Below are 9,300 nucleotides of genomic sequence, written 5' to 3'. Positions count from 1 at the left end.
TCTCCACCACAGTGTCAACACCTGGGCAGGCAGAAGGCTCCACCTGCCTTGAAGAAAATCGAGGATGAAACCCAAAGTTACAAAAAAAAGGTGACATCAAAGTGGCAGAACTAGCTCTATTATTTAAAGCAAATTCGGCCAAGGGCAAAAATGAAACCCAATCATGCTGATCAGCGGAAATAAAACATCTCAAATACGACTCCAAGGTCTGGTTTGTTCTCTCCGTCTGCCCATTGGTTTGAGGGTGAAAAGCAGAGAAGGACAACTGAATTCCCAGCTTGGAACAGAAAGTCCGCCAAAATCTAGACACAAATTGAACTCCTCTGTCAGATACAATGTTCTCAGGAATCCCGTGAAAGCGAACCACCTGTTGCAAAAACAGGGTCACCAACTCAGAGGAAGATGGCAACTTAGGGAATGGTACAAGATGGACTATCTTATAGAATCTATCACAAATCACCCAAATAACAGTCATTCTCTGAGAGACAGGCATATCAGAGACTTCCCTGAGCAGACAATGGCTGACTGTCATCAAGGCTTCCCTCCTCCTCCTCCTCAACTACAGACGCCTGCTCCTTAATGTGCGTCAAAGTTTGCATGAGCAGACGCATAAGTGGGATGCTCATGCTTATGATGGCGTCGTCTGCGCTTACCAGCCGTGTGCATTCCTCAAAACACTGAAGGGCTTTACAGAGGTCTTTCAGCTTCGACCACTGCACACCAGACAACTCCATGTCTGCCCGCAAACCGCCTGACTGTGTATCCTCCCACAAATGAATTACAGCCTGCCTCTGTTCGCACAGCCTCTGAACCATGTGCAGAGTGGAGTTCCACCTTGTTGCAACGTCAATAATTAGGCGGTGCTTGGGAAGCTGGAGCAATCGCAGCAGCTTCTGCATACGAGTGGAATGTACGGGCAACCGGCGGATGTGTGAGAACAGTCTTCGCACCTTATGGAGCAGGGGTGTTAACTAATTAATTAATTATTGAGGAAGTACTGCTCCACCAGGTTCAAGGTGTGCGCTAAGCAAGGTATGTGTCTGAGTTTTGAAAGGGCTATGGCTGCCACAAAATTCCAGTCGTTATCACTAACTACCTTGCCTGCCTCAAGATGTAGACTGCCCAGCCATGACTCAGTTTGTCGCTGCAAGTAGTCGGCCAGTACCTCCACGGAGTGTCTGTTGTCGCCCAAACACATCATCTTCAACACAGCCTGCTGACGCTTACCACTAACTGTTCGATAGTGGGACACCTCGTGTGCAACACTCGCAGCTGCAGATGGAGTGCTCGTGCGACTGCGCTCTGTGGACGAGCTTTCGCTTCTGGAGGAGGAGGAGGGTCGAACGCCTACAGCCAACAGTTTCCTATACCGTGGGCTAGGCAGCACTGTCCCACCGCCGCTGTCCCCTGTGGACCTTGCATCCACCACATTAACCCAGTGCGCAGTGATGGACACGTAACGGCCCTGGCCATGCCTACTGGACCATGCATCTGTTGTGAGGTGCACCTTTCCACTCACTGATTGCTTGAGTGCATGGACAATGTGGTCTTTCACATGCACGTGGAGGGCTGGAATGGCTTTTCGCAAAAAGAAGTGCCGACTGGGTAGTTCATAGCGTGGTACTGCGTAGGCCATGAGCTCGCGGAAAGCTTTGCTTTTAACCAACCGGTAGGGCATCATCTTTAATGAGATTAGTTTGGCAATGTGGGCGTTCAAAGCCAGTGTACGCGGATGAGAGGATGAGTACTTTCTTGTCCTACTCAGAGTCTCTGGTAGGGTGAGCTGGACTTGAGAGCTGCATATGGTGGAACTAGCGGTGGACATGGCGAACTGAGAGAGGGTTGGTAGTGTTGCTGATGGCCTAGATTCAGTCTTTCATAGCAATAACATTGTGATTCCATGACTGATTTGCCCTTGCGACAACACCTCGACATTTGCTGCTGGTGATATGCTAACCAGTGGGCTTACAATGGGGGAAGCGATGTAGCATTCCTGACTACCTTCATTCGGAGCAGGTGCACACGTGGCACGTGAGGTTTGGTAGTCCGTCCACACTTGCAAGTGCATGGTGGTTAAATGTCTAAGCATGCAACTGGTATTCAAATTTCTCAGATTTTTCCCTCGGCTAAAGGTCTTTGCGCACTTCTTACAGATAACTTTTGCCTGATCATTAGGATTTTGTTCAAAAAAGTGCCACACTGCACTCTTCCTACTATGGAAGACATTTTGATGCCTTGCACGCTGTGCTAATTTGACCGTCTGGCCAAGCTGTCCTGCAACTCTTTTGGTTTTTGCAACCCGTTTTTAGACTGCTATGGTCCTGCCAGATAACAGCTGTTGCAATGTCGTTGCCTGCTGCGGATCCTTCTCCTCCTCTTCAGAGCTATTGGCAGCGGCACCCTCTTCCCCCAATGGATGCCAATCTGGGTCAACAACTGGGTCATCCATCACCTCCTCTTCAATTTCATGTGCACCTTCCTCTGTGTCACCGTGTAAGGTGGTATAGTATTCGGGAAGGGGCACCTGAGTTTCATCAGGTCTGATTCTGCCTCAGTACACTGCGAGGACAATGTAGTGCTCTGAGTGAATGTACCAGCAGAAAAATATAGCAGTGGCTGTGCATCAGTGCACTCCATGTCAGATTCATCTTGGACTGGGGAATTCACGATTTGACTTGATAACCCAGGCATGGTATGTGAAAAGCGCTCCATGGAGTAATCTGTAGTGTGGCCTGCCGCATCCTTCACTTTTGGTAGGGGTAAAGGACACAAGGAAAGGTGTTGTTCCTGACCAGGAGCCTCCATTGACGACTCAGTGCTTTTATTTTTTGAAACTTCAGAAGAGGAGGCAAGAGAGCTGGAGGCTGTGTCAGCAATGTAAGCCAAAACTTGTTCCTGAAGCTCCGGTTTTAAAAGCGGTTTACCTACTCCCAGAAAAGGGAGCCTTTGAGGCCTTGTGGAGCCAGACGATGATGCAGGCTCAACACCTCCTGCCTTAGGTGCTATTGTGCTTTTGCCACTACCAACAGATGCACCACTAGCACCACCACCATCAGGACCAGCTGGCAACCCCCGCCCACTTCCACGGCCTCTTCCACCATACTTCCTCATTTTTGTGATAATGTAACAGGCTGAAATTGGATGGTGTATGACAAGGTGGAGGGTGTATGTAGTATTGGTGAGAATTTGAATCTCACTAGAGATTTGAGGACGCTGAACTATTGTCTCAGGCCCAGTAGAGATTACACCTCAATGTAACAGGCTGAAATTGGATGGTGTATGACAAGGTGGAGGGTGTGACCAGGAGCCTCCAATGATGACTCAGTGCTTTTATTTTTTGAAAACTTCAGAAGAGGAGGCGAGAGAGCTGTAGCAATGTAAGCCAAGACTTGTTCCTGAAGCTCCGGCTATAAAAGTGGTTTACCTACTCCCAGAAAAGAGAGTCTTTGAGGCCTTGTGGAGCCAGATGACAATGCAGGCTCAGCACCTCCTGCCTTAGGTGCTATTGTGCTTTTGCCACTACCAACAGATGCAACACCACCAACACCACCATTGGGACCAGCTGGCAACCCCTGCCCACTTCCATGGCGTCTTCCATCATACTTGCTCATTTTTGTGAAAATGTACCCAAAATATCACCAGCTATATGGTACTGTAAAACAAGGTAGAAGGTGTATCTACTATTGGTGAGAATTTGAATCTCACTAGAGATTTGAGGACGCTGAACTATTGTCTCAGGCCCAGGAGAGATTACACCTCAATGTAACAGACTGAAATTGGATGGTGTATGACAAGGTGGAGGGTGTCTATAGGATTGGTGAGAATTTGAATCTCACTATAGATTTGAGGACGCTGAACTACTGTCTCAGGCCCAGTAGAGATTACACCTCAATGTAACAGGCTGAAATTGGATGGTGTATGACAAGGTGGAGAGTGTCTATAGGATTGGTGAGAATTTGGATCTCACTAGAGATTTTAGGAGGCTGACAATGATGCTCTCAGTCCAAGTATGGACGCAGGCAGCCTAATAAGCAGGACTGCTGCGCACAAAGGGGTGGAAAAATGAACGCTTGGTAACTGTGCAGAAAAGAGGAAGAAAATTATTTTTGCTTTTAAAAAAGCAGTTTGCACAGCAGTGTGTAAACAGCAATGCAGCTATCAGGGAGCCTTATAAGGCAGCCTAATAACCAACAGAGCTGATGCACAAAAATAGAGCCTCCCCTGTCACTGTACATAAACTGTTGTGTTGTACAGTGGAAATCGTTAACAGCAGAAGCAGTTTTTGGTTCTTCTTCCCTGCCTAACGCTCTCCCCTATTCTGAATCAGCAGCAGCAACCTCTCCTTAATGCTATGATTGGCATAAGTAAGATGGCGGTCGGCGTGCACGCCCTTTTATAACCCTGTGATGCCACACAAAGCCAGCCAATCACTTGCATGCCCTTCTCAAAGATGGTGGTGACCGATGCCAATGTCATCGCGTTGTCCACAGTGTGTGTCCTCCATCATTGGCTGAAAAAGGGCGCCGGAAGCATCATTTGAAATGCGACTTTGGTGCTCGGGTCGCCGACCTCGTGGCCGACCTCACGCTATGGTCGGGTTTTGTTTCAAGAAGCCCGACTTCTGCGAAAGTCGCTGACTTTTGAATTTGACCGACCCGTTTCACTCAACTCTAGCCACCACCAATTACCAGAATGTGTTTCATGCCTGTCAGAAGATCGGTCTAACAGATGCATGTCTGAAGCTCAGCATCAAAGATGCCTGTAAGAAGTATCTTGCCAAAGATGCACGTGTTCATATAAAGGGCAAAGTGCAATATGCTCGTGAGATGGTGAATTAGAGAAAACAGATCAGTGTTGGAGGAAAACCAAACAAACTGATGGATGCTCGTGAAAAACTAAGTTTAGAGAGTGTACACCGGCCGTAACCATCAACACACCCGTTGCATAAAGTTCATCTTCACCTAAACATATTACCAATAATATGCAAATGTCACAGCTGAAAATTATTTGTTCTAGTGTAACAAGCACTGTTAAAAGAATACCAATAAACGTAAATAACCATGACCCTTGGAAACACAGATTTACTCTTTACAAGATATGGACAATGATGATATTGATGACGACTAGAAACTGTACCACATCCCCACCAAGAAGATGAAGATCACAGCTGCAATGTGCAAAAAAGGCTGTGAATGTCTGGAAATTCATTTTCTCTTGGGCAAACTTTACCTCTTACTATAGTATTACAGAATGATGCACACACAGCTCCCATGTCTACTCAGCACGACACTTAGCCACCTTTATTGCACACAATGGCTATAGCCAACGTGTCATGGACACTTGTCACAAAGAAGGCCAGTTCATCAGTTGGGCCCACTCATAAAGAGTCTGTCTTTAGCTCTTTGGAAGCCCCAAAATTGATCATTAATAATTTGCATCCAACAGTCACAGAGGAAGATATCATGGAGCTTTACTGTGTTTGTGGTGCCTTCAAGCGCACCTGCTTGTTGATTTCCGGAGTTGCAGAGGTTGTGCTTGTAAGAGAGAAAGATGCAGTTGGTGCCTACATTAAATACAACAGATACCTAGAAGGGCAATCAATGAAATGCAATCTTCCTTTGAAAGGTAGTGTGATAACATCAGACCAGCCCATACTTCTAAGATTATGAGACAACCCATTAAAGTTGGAAAGTTAATGTCGAAGAAACACAAACTCCTCCTCCTTCAGTACTGCTTAAAAACCTCCATCTGAAATTGATCCTGATATTATCTTAAAAGCACTCTTTAAATCCTAAGGGTCTTCAGCAGTCATTCAACCACCTGCATTTAAGATTAAGCTCTGATAACACCAACACAACTTTGAGACTGTAAGAAGAGATATTCACAATTCACATATGGGCCCAGAGACTTCATTAAAAAAAAGTAATTTTTCTTTTTGTTTAACGCTGGTGATGATCCCCAGCAGGTTGTTGATGTTTAAAGGAGTGTGGCCTCAGACATTGGACAATTAATCCTGTTCCCAGCATTGTAGTACAGTTCACCTTTTTTGGGGGCAGTTGCATTATTGCATCAAGAATTGCCGTTTTCTTCAATAATATGTTTCAACTGAAAAGATAATCTTTGTTGTTTTGTAGTTTTAACATCTGGATTCCTGCAAATGGATCTCAAGACCGTCATATTCCTTTAAATGGGGGGAATTACTAAGTGTCCACCGTGTTTTAGACTAATAAATTTTTTAGGCCTAATTAATGTTTCACACTGTACACATGTAATCCAGAACTGTTCAATCATAGGCAACACTTATTGTCCTGCAGCTGAAGCATTTTGTGATATCTGTGATATGAAAAAAGACAAATGCTGAAGGGAAAGAGATCACGGTAATAGTGATCTAAATACTGATATGTGTACAGAGGAATGCTGGGAGGACACAGATAGTGGTTTTCTATCAACTTCATCTGCATGTAAAATTTGTAATGTAATGCTGGTAATTAAAAAAAAGGTACTCTAATGTTGCCAGGGTACAGTGCCTTACCATGACTATCTATTTGTTCTTTTTGTCGAATGCTATGATTTTTTAAAATTTATATTCATTTGAACTCCTCATTGAGAGGGGGGAGACAAAACAAATGATAGGTGAACTCTGAAAATAGCACAAACACCCCTTTGCAAACAATAATGTGGCTGTAGCATCACGGAATACGTTCACCCTGGTGTTCTAGTGGTGGTGTCTGAAGAGACGTGGAGGATGTCCTTCTGTGAATGTTTTCCCAATATAAAGGAGTGGGTCTCCTATACTTGGAATACCCAGACACTAAGTGCATGGGCTGACAAAAATTTCCCCCTGGGGGGGTACATGTTTTTTTTTTTTTTAAACATTAAGGGCACCATAGACACCCTTGCAAAATATAGACTGGCTGTAGAATCAAAGAACACATTCACCCTGGTGATCTAGTGGTGGTGGATGATGACGAAAAGGAGAAGGAGGAGGACACCAAATAGCCTAAATCAGGAAGAGTGTACGGATATGTGGGTGTGAAGAGGTGCATGGGAATACAGCTCCCAAAAAGACACTGTATTGGAGGTTATGTTTTGCTGTTATTATTTGGTGGTGTAGAGAAGTCAAGCCCAATCCAGCCCTTGTTCATTTTTATAAGAGTCAGCCTGTCAGCATTGTCAGTTGACAGGCAAATGCGCTTATCTGTTATAATTTCACCAGCGGCACTAAAAACCTGCTCTGACAAAAAGCTAGCAGCAGGGCAGGCCAGGACCTCCAAGGCATAGAGAGCCAGTTCATGCCACGTGTCCAGCTTGGATACCCAATAACACAGGTCAACGAAAAAAAATTTTTTTTCTGGTGTCCAAAATATTTTAATGAATTTGGGGTATTTTTGGGGTGCTGATTCTGAATATGTCATCAGTTTTGCCAGATTGGCTCAAGTTTTTGAGATTTTTGGTATCTTATTTATAGCACTTGTTGGTAAATGCGACGCATCATCTCATTAATTTCTTTGGATTAGTACTTGAACTGAGCAGTTCTCAATATAGTTTTGTGTTAATTAGTGTTCTAAAAGTTTGTTCATAGCTTGATTTTTGCACTAACTTTATGTTGTTGTCTGTTTTCCAGTGAAAAGCATGAACTCATCATGAAGAAGTTGTCTTAACGATCCAGACTCATTCTGTTACATTTGTGGTGAATATACACTGCCAAAACATAGAAGAAACATAACAGACTTCGTAAAAAAAGTGTATTTTGCCTATTTTGGGGTTATGCTTGGGGACCAAGACAAGTTTTGGGCACCACACATAGTGTGCAAAGCATGTATCGAATTATTACGAAAATGGAGCAAAGGACAAAGAAAAAGCTTCAAATTTGGTGTTCCAATGGTGTGGAGAGAGCCAAAAAATCATCATGATGACTGTTATTTCTGTGCAGTGCAAGTGCAAGGATTCAATAAGCATAAGAAACGAAAATGGGAGTAACATGGAATCTGCAAGAAGGCCTGTCCCTCATTGTGAAGATGTGCCTGTACCTGTGTTTACCATAAATAACAGTCATCATGATGATTTTTTGGCTCTCTCCACACCATTGGAACACCAAATTTGAAGCTTTTTCTTTGTCCTTTGCTCCATTTTCGTAATAATTCGATACATGCTTTGCACACTATGTGTGGTGCCCAAAACTTGTCTTGGTCCCCAAGCATAACCCCAAAATAGGCAAAATACACTTTTTTTACGAAGTCTGTTATGTTTCTTCTATGTTTTGGCAGTGTGTATTCACCACAAATGTAACAGAATGAGTCTGGATCGTTAAGACAACTTCTTCTTGATGAGTTCATGCTTTTCACTGGAAAACAGACAACAACATAAAGTTAGTGCAAAAATCAAGCTATGAACAAACTTTTAGAACACTAATTAACACAAAACTATATTGAGAACTGCTCAGTTCAAGTACTAATCCAAAGAAATTAATGAGATGATGCGTCGCATTTACCAACAAGTGCTATAAATAAGATACCAAAAATCTCAAAAACTTGAGCCAATCTGGCAAAACTGATGACATATTCAGAATCAGCACCCCAAAAATACCCTAAATTCGATGAAATATCTTTGGCACCAAAAATGCTGTTGACCAGTGTAATTAAAAGGCCCAGAGGAATCACAGAGGACATTGGGTACGGTCAGCAAGGTGCTCCCTCAGCATCTTCGCAAACATTCCATTACTTGTGACATTACCCCACGCCTCTGGGCCAGGGCGAATGGGAGGGTCTGAGAAAACTCTCCCAGAACTTTGCCAGTATTGCCCTGCCTGTGCGGAACTGGAGTTGTGTCTCTCTCACCTGTTCTCCTTGGTTGTCGAACAAACTGTGACATCTGCTGCCACTATTTTGAGATGGGAATTTTTTTTAATAATTCTGCAACAATGGCCCTCTGGTACTGCACCATTTTCATACACCTGTATGCCTCTGGAAGAAGAGATTGAAAGTTCTCCTTGTAGCGTGGGTTTAAAAGTGTCACCAACAAGTAATGAGTGTTACCATATATTTTCATAATGCGAGGGTCATGGGAAAGGCAGCGCAACATAAAGTCAGCCATGCGTGCCAGACTGGTAACAGGCAAGCCTTCCATGTCCTTACCAGCAGGACAACTGACCATGGTGTCCTCCTCGCTGTTCTCAGGCAATCCCCGCTGAATAGACGGTATGACAGTTGTGCTTGTAGTACCATCTATAGTGCATAAAAGCACCTCCTGTTCTTCTTCCTCCTCCTCTTCCTCATTGTCAACCAATCCACGTTGGGATGA

This window comes from Dendrobates tinctorius, unplaced genomic scaffold, assembly GCF_039654945.1.
Source record: "Dendrobates tinctorius isolate UK_male_01 unplaced genomic scaffold, ASM3965494v1 ptg000095l, whole genome shotgun sequence".
Classification (NCBI taxonomy): domain Eukaryota; kingdom Metazoa; phylum Chordata; class Amphibia; order Anura; family Dendrobatidae; genus Dendrobates; species Dendrobates tinctorius.
Note: the sequence above shows the minus strand (reverse complement) of the source record.